The sequence below is a fragment of the Ovis canadensis genome, chromosome 21 (assembly GCF_042477335.2).
Source record: "Ovis canadensis isolate MfBH-ARS-UI-01 breed Bighorn chromosome 21, ARS-UI_OviCan_v2, whole genome shotgun sequence".
Classification (NCBI taxonomy): domain Eukaryota; kingdom Metazoa; phylum Chordata; class Mammalia; order Artiodactyla; family Bovidae; genus Ovis; species Ovis canadensis.
Genome location: NC_091265.1, coordinates 45,647,204 through 45,666,512, shown reverse-complemented (window position 1 = coordinate 45,666,512; position 19,309 = coordinate 45,647,204). Strand labels below are relative to the sequence as shown.

The 19,309-nt window shown below is 49.3% G+C and overlaps 1 protein-coding gene across 2 annotated transcripts in view; it reads left to right on the top strand.

Moving 5' to 3' along the window:
- Positions 1–19,309, top strand: part of KIRREL3 (kirre like nephrin family adhesion molecule 3) — a 609,605-nt gene that overhangs the window by 514,911 nt on the left and 75,385 nt on the right. The window lies entirely within an intron of this gene.

Below are 19,309 nucleotides of genomic sequence, written 5' to 3'. Positions count from 1 at the left end.
CCTGCTGGGGGCCAGGCCAGTGCATCAGTAACAATAGCTCACTTTTGCATCGCACCACAGCAACACTTTCAGTCCCTCCACTTACGTTACCTCGCTGTTCCGACGCTAACCTGGGGGTGGGGAAGGTGGCCCCAAGTGAGGATTTGAGGCTCCTAGAAGCAAAGGGCAGATGTGGGGGGGGTGCACAGGCCGCCAGAAGAGGGAAGTCCACCCCCACCCCCCTGGCCCGCCACTCCCTGCCCCGAACAGCTGTTGAAAAGTCCGACAACAGGGTCAACAGCTGGGGTGCTGCCTCCTCGCCGCCGGGCAGCTGAGGCACGGCTGCTCAGAGATGAAATATTTAAGAGGGCGTCAGGTCTACATGGCCAGCACGCTGGGATAGGCCCTGGAGGACCACTCACCCAGCACGGAGCTTGGCTTCTTGAGACGGGGAGGAGAAACTGGGGGCCAACCTGAGACCCCCTTCAAGCTCTGAGTCTCCCCCAGAAGGAATGAGAGAAATAAACCTTCTCTGGAGGGTCAGTGAGCTGGGGTCCCTTGACCAGGAAGTGGCGGGCCCCCTGTGTCAGGGGGAGAGTCTGCCACCTGCGTCTCTCTTGAGATATGGCTGAAATGGGACCCGGCCTTCGATTGCTGTGGGGATCGAGGGAAAAGAGAAGGAGGATTTAGTGCCTAATATATTTTCTGATCTTTGAGGATTGCAAAAGGCCAGTATAGATTTGCTAAGCAGAGTTGTAGAATCTGTTTTTTCTTTTTTAAGAGGACTGGATTCTATTTTATTTGTTGTTGTGGGGGCGGGGGGCAATGCTGACTGTGTCTCTTTTGCTGCACACGGGCTTTCTCTAGTTGCATCGAATGGGGGCTGCTCTTCGTTGCCGTGTGCAGGATTTTTATTGTGGCGGCTTCTCTTGTTGTGGCGCACAGGCTCTGAGGTGCGTGGACTTCAGAAGTTGTGGCACAAGGGGGTTAGTTGCTTCGCAGCATGTGGAATCTTCCCAGACCAGGGATGGAACCGGAGTGCCCTGCATTGGCAGGCAGATTCTTAAGCTCTGGACCACTAGGAAGTCCTGGGTTGTAACACATTTATCTCCAGAGGTTTTACAGCACCATGCTCCACTCTTGGACCCCCTTCTAGAGGGTGAAAGTGAAAGTCACTCAGTCGTGTCCAACTCTTTGCGACCCCATGGACTATACAGTCCGTGGAGTTCTCCAGGCCAGAATACTGGAGTGGGTATCCTTTCCCTTCTCCAGGGGATCTTCCCAACCCAGGGATGAACCCCCATCTCCCACATTGCAGGTGGATTCTTTACCAACTGAGCTATCAGGGAAACCCTTCTAGAGAGTACCAGAGATGCTAAACTGAGAGGCCCCTGAGCATTGCCCACTCCTGACTTCACACAGGACTTAAACAGATGGGGATGCCTCTGGTCCTTAAGTTCTCATCCTGGGATCAGAGCTTCACCTGGTCATACCAAGCCACAGGCCCCTTTTCATCCGTACTATCTCAGGTAGATTACAAAGTCCAAGTTACCCCAGATATTTTACAGATAAGGAAGTTGAGACTCAGAAAGGCTAAAGCTCTCATGGGAGGTCACACAGCTCACTTAACATTCAAAACAGACCCCCGAGTTTCCAACTCCAAACCAGTGCTCTCTGCCCAGTGTCCATATTTCTAAATGCCAGTAGGACTGCCTTTGTCTGGTTGGTGAAGAGCCAGGCTTCTGCGAGCAGAGCCCAGGGTCTGATCTGAACAGACTTAATTTTGTCTTGGGTCACATCTAGAGGCATTCAGCCCTCCGTCTCCCTCTCCACTGGCCTGACCTTTCACTGCCTTCTGGGCAGAGCTGGTTTGTTGGGGGAGATGTTTCGTGAGTCGGGAGATCAGCTGAGGAGGGGAAAGACGGAGTTTCCAGGAGACCCCAGCCAGATGGCCTGGGTGGAATTCCTAAGGCCAGAAAGTGAGCCTAAGCTGGCGTTTGTCCATCAGCCTTTCATACAGACCACAACACCACTCCTCCAACTTCCTCAGACTCTGCCACAGTCTTCCTGGAACATAGGGAAGGCAGCATCCCCCCTTGGGATCCCCCTTTCCCAGCTTTGGGGATCTGGCTGGGACACTCCCAGGCTGAGATGTCATGGCAAAGTAGTCTTCCCTGACTCCTCAAGGGTACCCTAGGTCCCCATCTCTCACCTGTTCATGTAGGTCCCCAGCCCTGAATGGTCCTTTGAGTCTCCACCCTAAAGATAGTCCTATGGGTCCCCTCCCTGAGCTGGCCCTGCAGGGCTCTGGCTGAGTTTCTCTGTGGCACACAGCCCCACCTACTGCCCTGGAGGGCAGCCCTGCCTGCAGACACTGACCTAGCCTTTTGGAAAGAGGGCCTGTCTACTCACAGTGGAGGACCGACAGGGCTTCTCCAGTGCCAGTGGAGGAAAGAGGGCTGTTCCTACCCTGGCCAGCCAGCTTCTCAACCCAGATCTGCTTTGCCATGACATCTCAGCCTGGGAGTGTCCCAGCCAGATCCCCAAGGCTGGGAAAGGGGGATCCCAAGGGGGGATGCTGCCTTCCCTGTGTTCCAGGAATGAGAGAGGTTCCTAATTTTGTCTGTATTTGCCTGGATAGATTTTTTATTAAACAAAGAGCCTGATTAGAACCTGCAGAAGATGTGAGAGCAGAATCAGATGGTATTCCAGCAAAATTGCAAAGCAAACACTGGCTGGACCAGAGGGAGACCCCCAGGGGTCTTCCATCAAAGCACCAAGTGAGAAGGGCAAATACAAGAGATTATATAGCCAACAGATGTGCATTGTTAAAATATGCATCTGCCGGCAGCCTGCTTGGAGAAGCCAAAGGGCTAACTCAGAGTCTGCAGTGCTCCAGGGAGGGCCTGGGAACCCGGCCCGGCAGCCAAGCCTAGAGTCACAGACACGTTAATTAGCCTTGTGTTTCCAGCTCTCAGATGCAGTCAGGTGAGGAGCAACTGTGAGCTGAGGGTCTGCTACCCCAGGGAGGCAGAGGGAGGGAGCCAGGGAGACAGAGAGGAAGAAGGGGAAGAGGCAGCTCCTATGAAGCTGAGCAAGGCAAGGACTGGGCACCCTCCCACCCCCAGACCATCCCTGGAATCACGGTGTCAGAGACAGGGCCACAGGCGTGGAGACAACAGTCATGGTCCTGCCATTAACCAGCTGTGGGCTGGTCACTCAGCCTCTCTGAGTCTGTTTCCTCATGTGTGAAATGATACACACTCCTATTTCTCCCACTTGCAGGAACCTCTGAACTGAAAAGTACCAAAACTGTCGCAGGGCCAGTGGGGTAAGGGGGCAATAGCATTTGATCCTCCTAACTTCGTGAAAGCAGGATGGCAGCAATCTGGGGAGGGGACCCAGAGCTGGAGGACATGGGCACCAAGGATCTGATCAACAAACATGTGCTGAGCATGTATTAGGTGCCAGACACTAGAGACTCATTAGTAAACGAGAGAGAAAAGCTCCCCTGCCCAGTGGAGCTTGCGTTCGAGCAGAGAGGCAGTCACTGCACAATAAACATTAAGCCAGCACGTTGTGTAGCTGCGTAGGGTATCAGGTGGTAACACGTGCTATGAAAACGAGGAAGCAGAACAAGGTAAGGGGGATTGAAAATCAGGGGCTGGAGGAGGACTGTGGATGTCAAGTTAATTATTAAAAAAGGGATTTTCCCAGGCTTCCTATCCTATTTCCCTCTTCTTCCTGATTTGTTTTAATATTAACTCTACTGCCTTGTGGCTCCCAGTAGAAACAACGCTTCCTACATCAACATGAATTATTTAACGACGGAGAGTAAGTCAATTTAAATCAAGAGGGCAGCTTTAAGATGATGTAAACCCCACATACTTTGGGGCAGACAAATAAGGTCCAAATGTATCTTCCCTTCGTCTCTGTCTGCAGCTCTCCCAGCTGGGGAGCTCTCAGGCCTGTACGTCCACAGCGCCGGTGGCATCCCCCAGTCCCCAGTCCCCTAACCTTCTGGGCAGGTGGCTCCAGAGAGAGAGCACAAGCCAGGTCCCACAGCAAAGGCAGGCGGAACTGAAGCGGGCCAAGAGCACCGGCTTCTAAAGTCATTCTCTCAGAAACCGGTGGTGAGAGCGCCACCCGGTCACCCTGTCAGGGATGGGGGGCGCAGTCTGAGCAGATCTTCAGGGGTGAGGAAGCACCACCACAGAGCAAAGCCCAAGCTCCCTCCATGGCATGCAGGGACCCCTAAGGCCTGCCCTCAGTTTGCTCTCTAGCCCCTGCTCCTGGATAATGACCAGCTCGCAGGGCCCCCTAAGGCCGCCCTCAGCTTGCTCTCCAGCCCCTGCTCCTGGATAATGACCAGCTCGCAGGGCCCCCTAAGGCCTGCCCTCAGCTTGCTCTCTAGGCCCTGCTCCCAGATAACGACCAGCTCACGGCACCCTCCACTCACCACACCCCTGTGCCTTAGCTCGCATGTGCTTCCGCCTGGAATGCGCTTCCCAGCCTCTCTTCTCTTGGCCGCTTCTTGCTCACCTGTCAGGATTCATCTTAGATATCACCTCCTCCAGGAAGCCCTCCCTGAACGCCACATGGCCTGGCTGTCCTGCTCTGGGCTCCCTTAGCCTTCTGCCCCATCTCAACCACAACACTCGCCATGTTCTGTTGAAAGCCACTGTTCACACGTCTGGCTCCTACACTGGGTGCCTGAAAGGCAGTGTGCAGCCTTCATGCCCAGCCTACAGGCACATGCCAGGGCCTCAGATAATGTCCCCCAGGTGACTGTAGCGACAGAGGTGGGACTGACTAGTGGGATCATACTGACTCTCATCATGAGAAAAGTACCTGGTAGATAATACATCCTCGATACACAGGAGAGTTGTGTTGTGTTTATAGAGCAACACGGCTTCACGGTTAAGAGCCCACAGCCAACTTGCCTGCACTTGAAACCTGTGGTGTGACCTTGGACAGGTATTCAGCCCCTCTGTGCCTCAGTTTCCTTGTGTGTAAAATGGGGAGATAATTTTATCTGTCCGCTTAGTCTTAGAAGATTTCATGAAATAATACACATAAGGCATTTCTCACAACAGCACCTGCTATGCCACAAGGCAGGCAGGCATTGGCTGCTGTTACTATACCTGTTGTTGTTACTGCCATTCCTGCAATGCAAAGAGAAACCAACAAGCGACTCCTCCTTCCTGCGGGATCAGGCGGCTGTGTCCCGGAGAAGCAGTTCCATCCAGCAGGCAGGCAGAAATCCACGAATCCTGCAGGCCTCTCCAGGCTCGCACACCCGGAAAGACGAGCAGAATTGATTTCCTTATCTCCTCATTAAGTGAGTTTTGCCTGGGCCCCGGCTTGGTCTTAGGTGCTGTATCACATTTGTGCTATGCGTCTGCTTCCTGCCACATTCATTACCCTGCAGTCACCCCCAAATTGGGGCAGCAAGCAAGCCGGAGGTGGGAGAGAGAAGAGCAAGAACAATCTCCCTTCTCTCCCGACGCTCCAGGAGAGAGGTGGTGCCCGGGCGGCTGTACTCCTAGCCATGCACACCCGCGGCCACCCCAACTTGCTCTTCCCACCCTCTTCCTGCTCCCCTGCCCTCTTGGGAGCCCAAGCCACCCCAACCCCCCCTGGGCCAGTGGCAGATTCTGCTTCTCCCCCTGTTTGGCCACTGTGCGCCCCTCTTTGACTTCTTGCTCTAACTCTGTGCCCAACTGCTCTTGTAGGTTACAAGGTGGGCATGGCTTTAGGGATCATTGAGTTACTTGAAGCTGACGAATGGTCCCTCGATTCCAAATTACAGTATAAGCTCCCTGGGGGTGGAGTCTTGGTCTCTGAGGTCCACACTTGGATTCAAGGCCAGATGCTCCCTCCAAAGCAGTTGCTGATGGGAGATCGGCAGAGATGGGGTGTCTCCCTGAAGGTCCCTGTAGCCTCCGGGTGGTGTGTGGACTTCAGAGCTGAGTCATGATGGCCCTCTTTCTATGTCTAACGGCGCCCCCCACCACAGTCCCCCATTTCCTCTAATCGGCCATGTTTCGTGGAAAGGAGCCCACCCGCATCTCCTTGTTCTTCATCTCAGCCTCATTGGGCTGTCAGGAGAGGCCGCTCCTCCCTGGCCAGGGCCCATCCATAACAGAGGGGAGTGCAGGGAAGAAGGGGACCCACAGATGCTGGGCAACCCCCCAAGGCTCCAGAGAGGTTGGAGACCCCTCAGGGATGGAGTCAAACCCAGCGCTTCCCCTCTTGGCCTGAATGTAGGTGGCAGGGGGCAGGCGGGTCCCTCTGAAAAGAGAGGGAGGCCTGATGCAAGAGGTGCACACACCCCCCCTTACCTCACCCAGCATCGCCAAGGGCAGTCGGAACAGACTCAGCCAATGAGAGAAGAGCTAAGCTGTCTGATCAAGTGGCCTTGCCGAGGTGACCTGATGCCTGATGTCACCTTGGGAAGCTCTTACCACTCAACGCTGGAGGTGCCCCCACACGGCCACCCAGGGCCAGCCCCTCCCCTCCCGTTCCAGCATCTCTTGCCTTCAACCCCAGCCCAAGGGAAGGCAGGAAGGTTAGCTGGAGTCCACCCAGTGTCTGCTGTATGCAAGGCGCTCAGCTTCCTGCTCCTGCCCTCCACCACTCCATTTCTAGTTCCTTGCCCCCCCAACTCCGCCCCCAACTACCACTAAATGACCTGGGCTCTCCGGGGCAGCCCTGCCGTCCACCGTGCCTGGGGCACCAGCACGTCTCCAGGTCCAAGCCAGACCAGGGCCCTGGCCCAGAAGTGAGGCAATGAGCATCGTTGCCCCAGTCCCACCACTGACCAGCGGTGAGCCATGGGATCCCCAAGTTTAACCTCTTGGGACCCGCTTTCCTTCTCCTGGGGAAAATGAGGAGCTGGAAAGATGACATGCAGAGCCACTCCACAGTTTGTGCTTCTTTCTCATTCCATCCTGGTTCAGGGGTCACTGTTCCCTGAGTCCTTTCCCCTTGCTCTTGAGAGCAAGGATAGTATGTCCTTCCACTGCTGTAATCAAGCATGACCCTAAGAGATGCTGAACAGACTCCACTGCTCAGCCGAGAGGAATGTGGGCTCAGGCCATGGAGATTTGCAGAAATCAGGCCCTGGATCCTCTGGCGTCCACCGTTCAGTGTGAAACCGGCAGCTCCATGGCTGCGTATGAGATTCCAGACACTTGCCTGTCGCATTCAGAATGCAGCTGCCTCGAGGTGGCCCGCACCAGTTCTGCCATCACTACTTCCTCTGGCATGGACTTGGCCTCCCACATCCCTCCCTCCTGACAAAGCCCCGTCAAGAGCCTGCCTCTCTCCAGGTAGCCTCCTGGGTCCTCTGTCAGGAAACCTAACTGGGTCCCTATTTGTGCGTCCGTATGCACGGTGCACGAAGGACAAATGGACTGGTGTGCACACTTACCCACACACACACACACACACACACACACACACACACACACAAGTTCACAGCTTGGCAGATTCATCAGTGCCCCCATGGTGGAAAGACACAAGACCCCTCAATTAAGACTATAGTCACTGCTGCATGCTAAGTCACTTCAGTCGTGTCTGATTCTTTGCGACCCTGTGGGCTGCAGCCCACCAGGCTCCTTTGTCCGTGGGATTCTTCAGGCAAGAATACTGGAGTGGGTTGCCATTCCCTTCTCCAGGGGATCTTCCCAATCCAGGAATCAAACCTGTGTCTCTAACATCTGCCTTGGCAGGCGGGTTCTTTACCACTAGCGCCACCTGGGAAGGACAGTCACTGTTGGGAAACAGAGAAATCTCAGTGATGCCACAAAAGTATTGACAGGCCCAGAAAAGGATGGAGCTGGTGGCGCATGTCAGCCCAGCACAAGGCCCATTTCTCTACCGAGTCCCCTTAATGAGAAATGAACCTGAGGGAAGAGTCCTAGCAGACTTAGAGGGAGGGGCAGGGCCAGCCAGGCCCCCGGGGGTGAAGGGCCCTCTCCTGGCTCCAACCTGTGGGGCAGAGTGGGTGTCACCCCTGGGATTCTGCCCAAGCCCAGAGCTGGGGAGTGCCTGAGAGGCCGGGGCTGGGCAGGGAGACCTTGAAAGGGTAAGAATAACTCACTACTTCTCCACTCCGACCTCAGCCCAGCCTGAGAGGAGGGTTTCATGGCAAATTATGGATTTAAAACTAGCAATGAATCTCCATTACAGCATGAAATGAGAAAGGAAAATACCACTAAATGGAAGCCTTCCCCCAGCAGCCAATGGGCAAGGGAGGGTGTCGTGTTAGGAGGAAGGAGAGAGACGAAGCTACACAACCCGAGGCAGGCTCCCAGGAGCACTTCTGAGAGCCCCCACACCCAGGGCCCACGGAGGACCCCACAGAGATGGAGGATATGATGCCGCCAGCAGGAGCTAGGAGCCAGTCTCTCCCCACGGGCAGTTTTCTGCAGAGGAAGTATGCACGGATCTACGTCAGGACTGGGGGCGGCCAGAGCTTTGTCATCTTGCCGCTGTGTCGCAATGAGCCCCATGTCATAGGTCTAGCTAGAGAGGAGCAATTCAGGGACCTTGACCCACTGCTGGGCCATCCACACAGAGGGGCTTTTTACCCCCTCACCATGTCTGGCAGGCAGGCCTGAGGTTTCCTCTCGCAGATACAGAGGCTGACATACAAAGAAGGCCATTCACTTGCCCCAGGTCACTCAACAGTTAAGAAAAAGAGCTAGAATCTGAACTTGGGTCTTTCTGGCTCGAAAACCTTTGCCCTTTCTTGCTAAGTCATGTCCCTCCCCTTTCCCCAAATTCTCTGTTGAGAATTACTGCTGCCTGACTCCTCCCCTTACGATCACAGGTCTCTTTCCAGCCCCAGGAGCTCCGGGAACCCTGTCTGAGCCCTGTGGCCACCCAGGCCCCCAGAGTCAGAGGGGCAGCCTTGCACAAAGAACCAAGGCTTCAGAAAACCCTTCCTGGCAGCACTGTTCCCCAGATGCGCCTTGGGAGCCAGGGCCCCTAGACCCACAGCATCCATTTTCCGTCCCATTAAGTCTCATCATCAGGGGAACCGCCAGCAGCTTCTTTTCCCGTTGCTCTGGGTCTCTAAATTATTCTGTCCGTTGCGGGGGAGGTTTTCCTGACTGGGAAGTTTGTAAGCCCCCAGAAACCGCACGACTGCCTCCATCTCACGAAAATACATAGCTGAGCCCCACAGCCCACGAAGACTGGTTTCCAAAAGAGTGTCACATTTTCACAAGTCGATCAAGGTGTTTGTAAATGTTTATTGAAAGGGAGAACTTTCCATATGTAAATATGGCAGGAGCGTGTGATGTGAGCAGCTGAGAAATCACCAGTGCCAGGAATACCCTTGCAGCCTCCAGGGTAGAAGGCAAGAAACAGGGCACAGGCTATGACTTCACAGCCATCCCTCTGAAAGAGCTGGCCCTGCTCAAGCCCCAGACACACCCTCCGCTTGCTTCCCCTCTGTCTACACACAGAGATAGACACACATTCAGCAGGATGATGGAGGAAACTTGTTTTGCACATGGGTCGACGGCCGTCTGCAGAGAAATAAGCCGGGGGATGCACAATCCCTTTAGAGGGAAAATAAGTCCCCTCTGACTCTGCGAGACAGACAACAGTGGGCTTTGAGCAAGGGTCACCTGAGACTACCCTGTCCCTCCTCCTGCCCCAGCCTCAAATACCAACTTGACCTGGGCAACAGTTCTACTAAGAACCAATAGAAGCCCCCCAGAACCAAACCTTGGTTAGACAATGTTAGAGCTGGAAGTGTTGCCAAAAGTGGGGTCTGGCTGCCCGCCACTTGAAGGCTAATACTCAAGAAGCAAAGTTGGTAGAAAGGAAAGTTGGCTTTATTCCAGAGGTCGGCATCCGAGGAAGAGGGTGGACTTGTGTCCAAAGGTTGACTCCCTCAGTGGGCAAGGGCTTCTAAAGGGGAGTTTCCAGGGTTTGTAGGTGGAGGGAGGTGGTCCTCTTGAAACTGGTCATCGGTGGTCTGACCAGTGTCATCTTGACTCTTTTAAGAACAGTTAGTCTTCAGTTCCTGGTGGGCTGCCGTCTATGGGGTTGCAGAGTCGGACATGACTGAAGCGACTTAGCAGCAGCAGCAGCAGCAGTCTGCAGTTCCAGGGCCAGTTTATTCCCCTCTCTTTGAGATCAGTTCTCGGAATTGTTGCAGCTTATGTAATGGCTACAGTCTGATCATCATGTAATTAACTTCTACTGGAGCGACTGAACTGAACTGAACTGGGTGGAGGTTCTGGTGTCTGCAAAACAGCTCACAGGATATGGCTCAGAATATTCTCTATAGCTCTTAAAGAGAAAATGAAAGTCCTGGACTTTGCTTAATGACTAAACAATTATTTTTTGTCCTGTTTAGCTGTTTTCTTTTGCTTCTCCATTTTCTCACTTCTCTGATAAAACTTCATCTTTGGCTAAAGTTTTTCTACACACAAAAGGCAGGCGGAGGACAAGGGGGAGACAAGCTATAGGGTCCTGCTCCAGATTTCAGAAGAAATCTGCCAATGAAGGCTTCTTCCTTCATTCTTTTTCTTTTTTAATATTTATTTTTATTATTTATTTATTTACTTGGCTGAGCCAAGTCTTAGTTGCGGCCAGCAGGATCTAGTTCCCTGACCAGGAATTGAACCTGGACCCTTTGTATTGGGAGTGCAGAGTCTTAGCCACTGGACCACCAGGAAAGTTCCATTTCGTTCTGTGTTTTCAATTTACCTGTATGCACCTTCTGTACGCCTGGCACTCTCCTAGGCACGGGAAATGTGTATATGATCAAAACATTAAAATCTCCTGCCTTCGTGGAACTTATATTCTAGCAAAGGGAATTGGGCAGTAAACAATAAATATAAGAAGAGAATGTTATAGTTTATTAGAAGGTGTTAAGGGCTATCAAAAAATGTAAAGCAGAGTGTAAGAGATAGGGTTTCCTGGAGAAAAGGGCACGTTGAGCAGTCAGGGTGGACTTCTCAGAGGAGGTGACCTTTTTCATCTTCCCCCTTATTTTTTAAGAGTTTTACTGAAGTTAATTTATATACCGTTAAATCCACCCCTTTTACTTGCGCAACTCAGTGGTTTTCAGTGAATATATAAAGTTATACAACCATGGCCATTACCTACTATTAGGTCATTTCCTAAAAAAGATCTCTTGTCAACCTCTGCTCACAGCTCCAGGCCCAAGCAACCACTGATTAGCCTCGTGTCTCCATGAATTTGCCTTGTATGGGTATTTCATACAAATAGACTCTTAAAATAAGTGGCCTTTGTGTCTGTCTGGTTTCTCGAGTTAGCATTACGTTTTTGAGACATCTGTGTTGTAGCAAGTGTCCATAAATGATTCCTCCTTTTGTGTGATATTTATTCACGTGTTCATTTGGCTGCACTGGGGTCTTAGCTGTGGCACACAGGACCTTTCGCTGGGTCATATGGGTATCTCTAGGTGCTCAGGCTTAGTTGCCCCGAGGCATGTGAGGTCTTAATTCCCTGACCAGGAGTGGAACCCATGTCCCCTTTGGAAGGTGGATTCTTAACCACTGGACCACCAGGGAAGTCCTGTGTTCATATCTTTTTGTCGTTCAGTAGTATCCCATGGTATGCTGGTGGTGGCTGTTCAGTCGCTCAGTCATGTCCAGTTCTTTGCGACTCTGTGGACTGTAGCAACCAGGCTTCCCTGTCCTTCAGTATCTCCTGGAGTTTGCTCAAACTCATGTCCATTGAGTCAGTGATGCCACCCAACCATCTCATCCTCTGTCTCATCCTTATCTCATCCTTTTTCCTCCTGCCCTCAGTCCTTCCCAGTATCAAGGTCTTTTCCAATGAGTTGACTATTCCCGCTCAAAGTATTAGAGCGTCAGCTGCAGCACCAGTCCTTCCAATGAATATTCATGGTTGATTTCCTTTAGGAATGACTGATTTGACACCCTTGCTGTCCAAGGGACTCTCAAGAGTCTTCTCTAGCACCACAGATGGACCTTCTTTATGGTCCAACTCTCATATCTGCACTGGAAAAACCATAGCTTTGACTGTACAGACCTTTGTCGGCAAAGCGATGTCTCTGCTTTTTAATACACTGTCTAGCTTTCTCAAAGCTTTTCTTCTAAGGAGCAAGTGTCTTTTATTTTCATGGCTGCAGTCATGGTCTGCAGTGATTTTGGAGCCCAAGAAAATAAAGTCTGTCACGGTTTCCATTTTTTCCCCATCTATTTGCCATGAAGTGATGGGAACAGATGCCATGATCTTCATTTTTCGAATGTTCAGTTTTAAGCCAACTCTTTCACTCTCCTCTTTCACCTTAATCAGGAGGCTCTTTAGTTCCTCTTTGCTTTCTGCCATTGTATAGTTAGATATATTTTGCTTATTCTTTCATCACCTGATGGACATTTGAATTGTTTCCAGTTTGAGTCTGTTATGACTAATGCTGCTATGAGCATCCACACTCACATGGTGGCTCAGTGGGTAAAGAATCCACCTGCAATGCAGGAGCCGCAGGTTCAGTTCTTGGGTTGGGAAGATCCCCTGGAGGACAGCATGACAACCCACTCCAGTATTCTTACCTAGAGAATCCCATGGACAAGAGGAGCCTGGTGAGCTACAGTGTCAGATACTACTGAAGTGACTTAGCGAGCACACACATGCGCATTCACATACAAGCCCATATATATGTATGTGTTTTCACTTTTCATGGGCAAGATTCCTAGGAAGTGAAATAGCTAGACCATGTGGAAAGCTTACACTTAACTTTTTAAGAAAGTGCCAAAGTGGCACCGACCTTGAATTCCTGGGGGAATCCCATTTGGCCGCGGTGTTCAATCTTTCTTTTTTATGTTGCTGCTTTTCAGTTTGCTAATTTGGGACTGAGGGCTTTCAAGGTTTCCAAAGTGGCTGCATCATTTTACTTTGTCCCCACCAGCAGCGTATGAGAGTTCCAGTTTCTCTACATCCTAGTCAACACTGTGTATTGCTTGGCTTTTCCGTGATGACCAGCCTAGAGGATGGAAGAGGTATTCCGCTACACTTTCAGTCTGCATTCCTCTAATGACTTATGTGTTGAGCATCTTTGGATCTGCTAATTATCCATTTTTTATTTTCTTTGGTGAAGGGTTTATTCAGATCTTTTGCCTATGTTTAAATTGCACCATTTGTCATATTATTATCATTTGTAAGAGTTCTTTACACACTCCAGATACAAGTCCTTTATCAGATATATAATTTGCAAATATTTTCTCTCAGTCTGTGGCTTGTCTCGTCATCTCCTTAATGGTATCTTTTGAAGTACAAATGCTTTTAATTTTAATCGAGCCCAATTTACTAGTTTCTGTTCTTTCATGGAGTGTGCTTTCGGAATTCCATCCGAGAACTCTGTCTAACACAAGGTGGCAAAAATTTATATTTTCTTGTACAAGTTTTACAGTTTTAGCTCTTACAAATAGCCCATGATTCATTTTTTATGTTTATCCTTTTTAAATGTTTTCATTTTTTAATTGGAGGATAATTGCTTTCCAATGTTGTGTTGGTGTCTGCCACACATCAACATGAATCAGCCATAGGTATACATATGCCCCCTCCTTCTTGAACCTCCCTCCACCCCCCCACCCATTTCCACCCCTCTAGATTATCACAGAGCACCGGGTTGAGCTCCCTGCATCATACAGCAAATTCCCATTGTCTAATTTACACATGGTAATGTACATGTTTCAATACTGCTTTCTCAATTCATTCCACCCTCTCCTTCCGCAGCTGTGTTCACGAGTCTTTTCTCTATGTCCGCTCTATTCAGTTCAACTCAGTTCAGTCGCTCAGTCGTGTCCGACTCTTTGCCACCCATGAATCGCAGCACACCAGGCCTCCCTGTCCATCACCATCTCCCGGAGTTCACTCAGATTCACGTCCATCGAGTCCGTGATGCCATCCAGCCATCTCATCCTCTGTCGCCCCCTTCTCCTCCTGCCCCCAATCTCTCCCAGCATCAGAGTCTTTTCCAATGAGTCAGCTCTTCGCATGAGGTGGCCAAAGTACTGGAGTTTCAGCTTTAGCATCATTCCTTCCAAAGAAATCCCAGGCTTGATCTCCTTCAGAATGGACTGGTTGGATCTCCTTGCAGTCCAAGGGACTCTCAAGAGTCTTCTCCAACACCACAGTTCAAAAGCATCAATTCTTCGGCACTCAGCCTTCTTCACAGTCCAACTCTCACATCCATACATGACCACAGGAAAAACCATAGCCTTGACTAGACGGACCTTAGTCAGCAAAGTATTGTCTCTGCTTTTGAATATACTATCTAGGTTGGTCATAACTTTCCTTCCAAGGAGTAAGCATCTTTTAATTTCATGGCTGCAGGCACCATCTGCAGTGATTTTGGAGCCCCCCCAGAATAAAGTCTGACACTGTTTCCACTGTTTCCCCATCTATTTCCCATGAAGTGATGGGACCAGATGCCATGATCTTCGTTTTCTGAATGTTGAGCTTTAAGCCAACTTTTTCACTCTCCTCTTTCACCTTCATCAAGAGGCTTTTTAGTTCCTCTTCACTTCCTGCTATAAGGGTGGTGTCATCTGCATATCTGAGGTTATTGATATTTCTCCTAACAATCTTGATTCCAGCTTGTGTTTCTTCCAGTCCAGCATTTCTCATGATGTACTCTGCATAGAAGTTAAATAAGCAGGGTGACAATATACAGCCTTGATGTACTCCTTTTCCTATTTGGAACCAGTCTGTTGTTCCATGTCCAGTTCTAACTGTTGCTTCCTGACCTGCATACAGATTTCTCAAGAGGCAGGTCAGGTGGTCTGGTATTCCCATCTCTTTCAGAATTTTCCACAGTTTATTGTAATCCACACAGTCAAAGGCTTTGGCATAGTCAATAAAGCAAAAATAGATGTTTTTCTGGAACTCTCTTGCTTTTTCCATGATCCAGCAGATGTTGGCAATTTGATCTCTGGTTCCTCTGCCTTTTCTAAAACCAGCTTGAATATCTGGAAGTTCACGGTTCACGTATTGCTGAAGCCTGGCTTGGAGAATTTTGAGCATTACTTTACTAGCATGTGAGATGAGTGCAATTGTGCGGTAGTTTGATCATTCTTTGGCATTGCCTTTCTTTGGAATTGGCATGAAAACTGACCTTTTCCAGTCCTGTGGCCACTGCTGAGTTTTCCATATTTGCTGGCATATTGAGTGCAGCACTTTCACAGCATCATCTTTCAGGATTTGAAATAGCTCCACTGGAATTCCATCACCTCCACTAGCTTTGTTCATAGTGATGCTTTCTAAGGCCCACTTGACTTCACATTCCAGGATGTCTGGCTCTAGATTAGTGATCACATCATCATGATTATCTGGGTCGTGAAGATCTTTTTTATACAGTTCTTCCATGTATTCTTGCCACCTCTTCTTAATATCTTCTGCTTCTGTTAGGTCCAGACCATTTCTGTCCTTTATCGAGCCCATCTTTGCATGAAATGTTCCCTTGGTATCTCTAATTTTCTTGAAGAGATCTCGAGTCTTTCCCATTCTATTGTTTTTCTCCATTTCTTTGCACTGATCACTGAAGAAGGCTTTCTTATCTCTTCTTGCTATTCTCTGGAACTCTGCATTCAGATGCTTCTATCTTTCCTTTTCTCCTTTGCTTTTCGCCTCTCTTCTTTTCACAGCTATTTGTAAGGCCTTCCCAGACAGCCATTTTGCTTTTTTGCATTTCTTTTCCATGGGGATGGTCTTGATCCCTGTTTCCTGTACAATGTCACGAACCTCATTCCATAGTTCATCAGGCACTCTATCTATCAGATCTAGGCCCTTAAATCTATTTCTCACTTCCACTGTATAATCATAAGGGATTTGATTTAGGTCATACCTGAATGGTGTAGCGGTTTTCCCTACTTTCTTCAATTTAAGTCTGAATTTGGTAATAAGGAGTTCATGATCTGAGCCACAGTTAGCTCCTGGTCTTGTTTTTGTTGACTGTATAGAGCTTCTCCATCTTTGGCTGCAAAGAATATAATCAATCTGATTTCAGATATATAGAAATGTAATTTATATATATAGATCTTAGATCCTATAACCTTGCTAGACTCATTTTTTAGGTTTTAATAATTTTTGTGAGTTCCTTAAGATTTTCTCTGTGTACTATCATTTTGTTTAAAAATGAAGATAGCTTTGATTTTTTCTTTTCCAATCTGTTGCCCATTTTTTAGTTTTTGGACTGACTAGAACTTCCAGTACAAAGTTGAACAGAAGTTATGAGAGCAGTGTGTGTGTGTGTGTGTGTGTGTGTGTGTGTGTGTGTGTGCTAAGTCGATTCAGTGTATCTGATTCTTTGAGACCCCATGGACTGTAGCCCACCAGGCTCCTCTGTCCATGGGGACGCTTCAGGCAAGAACACTGGAGTGGGTTGCCATGCCCTCTTCCAGGGGATCTTCCCGACCCAGAGGTTGAAGGCACATCTCTTAGGTCCCCTGCATTGGCAGTCAAGCTCTTTAACCACAAGCACCGCCTGGGAAGCCTGCTGAGCAGACAGCTTGACTTTATCCCCAGTCTTAGGAGAAAGTCTTCAGTCTTTCACCATGAAGGATAATGTTAGCTGTGCTTTTTTCATAGGTGCCCTATACCAGGTTGAGGAAGCATCCATCTGTTCCTCCTTTGTTAAGAGCTTTTACCATGAATGATGCTAGATTTTGTGAAATGCTTTTACTGCATCAATTGAGATGGTCATGTGGGGTTTTTTTTTAGTCTTTATTCTATTAATATGGATTATATTAATTGATCTTCAAATGTCAAACCAGCCTTGAATTCTGGGGAAAATCCCACTTGGCCGCGGTGTATAATCTTTTTTACGTTGCTGCATTCAGTTTGCTAATTTTGAGTTGAGGACTCTTCATCAGTATTCATGATGGACAGTGGTCTGTAATTATTCTGTGATGTGTCTGTCTTTAGTATCAGAGTAGCACTAGTCTTACTACAATGAGTTGGGAAGTGTTCCTCCTCTGCTTTCTGGAAGATTTTGTGAAGGATTGATAATATTTTTTCTTTCAATATTTGATAGAATTCACCAGTGACATTGTCTGGACCTGCGGTGTTCCTTATGGGAAGATTTTTCATTATTAATTCAATTTCTGTACTTGATGTAGTTTCTAGTCAGATTTTCTCTGTGGAAGCTGATTTCTGAACAGACTTGAGAGGTGAAAAATTTAGCTGTGAATTTTGGAGGAAAATTTCCACTTGAAGTGAAAAAGCAGAATCTTTGAAGGATTCTCAAGAGAGGAGTGACAGGCTCTGACTTACATTTGAAAAGCCCCACCCTGACTGCTGGGTTGAGACCAGACCGTAAGAGGACCAGGGGAGGAGGCCTGTGAGGGGCTTTTGCAGGAGACAGATGAGCAGTGAGGGGACCCAGGCTGGATGGTAGCAGTGGAGCCAGGAGACAGCAGTGCAAGAGCACGGCAGGAGCCCACGGTGATGCCAGGGACTGGGGTATGAATCCTTTTATTCCTATAAAATTGGATGCGAAATTCTGAAGTTGTGCATTTCTGGGGAGGGGTTTCATATTTTCAAAGGACTAAGTCAGTTAGCTGCCCAGATTTTAGGAATGGCTAATCCAGACCAACATCTTCATTTTTAGGAAACTATGACTCAGAAAGGTTGGGTTACTTCCCCAAGGCCGCACAGCAAACTAGGGCTATCTCAGCTGCCTTGGCCACCACTTCAGGGGGTTGCCGAATGGTATGTGTCATCAGTCCAATGAGACCCACTCACCCCTGCCTAAGAACATGTATGGGAGAGAGCTGGTGTACAGAAACGACTCCTCCTCTGCGCCCAGCTTCTGTTGCCCACATCTGCCTTCATAGTCACCTGCCTTCTTTGTCCACGGCCATTGGTCCATCTGGGATCCCCAGGTTCCAACCTCACCCCAGGAAGATCCAAGAGAAAGCCTTTCTGCTACTCACAGCTCTCTCTCCACACAGAATCAGAGGAAAGCAACACCGTATCTGCCTAAGAGAGTAAGACCCTTGGTTTTTAATCTGACACAAATCTTATCTGAACAGGTTCAGGTGGCAAGAGTGAGAGAGAAAAATAATTAACAGGAGGCAGGTGAAATGTTGACATGATTATTATTTAAGTGCTGCAACACTTTGAGTTCATGTTTTTATACCCGTGACACCCAGTGAGGGAAAATCAGCTTCCCATTATCTGAACTGCACACCCGCTCACCCCACCTCCCCACCACCTATAAATCTTATTTAAACGAGTTCCATTGGCAAGACAGAAAAATAATTAAAGCGAAGGTAGGTGAAATGTTGATGTTATTAGTGTAATGCAACAGTCTCTTCAGTTTCTACACCAGTAAGATGCAGCCGAGGGAAATCGGTTTTAAAGATTAGCTTTCCAAGATGCAAGAGTGTAAAGAGTGAACATGTTAGTTGCTTGGTCTTGTCCGCCTCTTTGTGAGCCCCTGGATTGTAGCCCTCCAGGCTCCTCTATCCGTGGGCTTCTCCAGGCAAGAATACTGGAGTGGGTTGCCTTTCCCAGGGGATCTTCCTGACCCAGGGATAGAACCCACGTGTCCTGCATTGCAGGCAAAGTCTTTACCATCTGAACCATCAGGGGAATCCCCAAGATGCAAATCGGAGCTCAGAAAGCCGGACTTAACAGAAGACTACATCAAACCAGGAATTATTTCAAAGTCTGGAGCAGTCTCCAAGGGGCTACTAAGCTCACAGTTTACCTTTTGACTGCATTCTATTTTCTTGCAAATCCTTTATTTCCCACTTATTTATTGACTAGAGACATCGGCACCAAAACAAAAGAAAAACAGGGGGGGAAGAGTGATCCTCCAGCCGCTGGTCTTAAAACTCCATAGCAGGCAGTGTTTCTCTGGAGGGAGCATCTGAGCGCTCCTGTGGACCAGCGCTGCACTGAATCGCTTCCTCTCCAAGGGGAGCCCGCCCACAGTGGGTGGGCTCTTCTAGCTGCTGGACAGAGGAGCCGCCACATCTTATCTTCACTGGGGGAGTGGCTGAGGGGCTGTGGGCAGCACTCCCAGGACAGGCCCTGGGCATTGCACACAGGAGTCTGGAACTTTCCAACAAGATGTGATAAACACCTCTGCTGTGTGAGGTGGTGTGGGGTCTGCCCAAGAATAAGAGATGTCAGAGTGGGCAGAGACCCTATGACTCACAGAGTCCAGATTCACGAGTGGCTACTGGCTGCCAGCAGGTCAGGCCCAGCACATAGCCGTGTCCAGTCGGCTCCTAAAGCATCTTTGTTGTTGACGCTATTCATTCGCTAAGCCGTGTCTGACTCTTTGCAACCCCATGAACTGCAG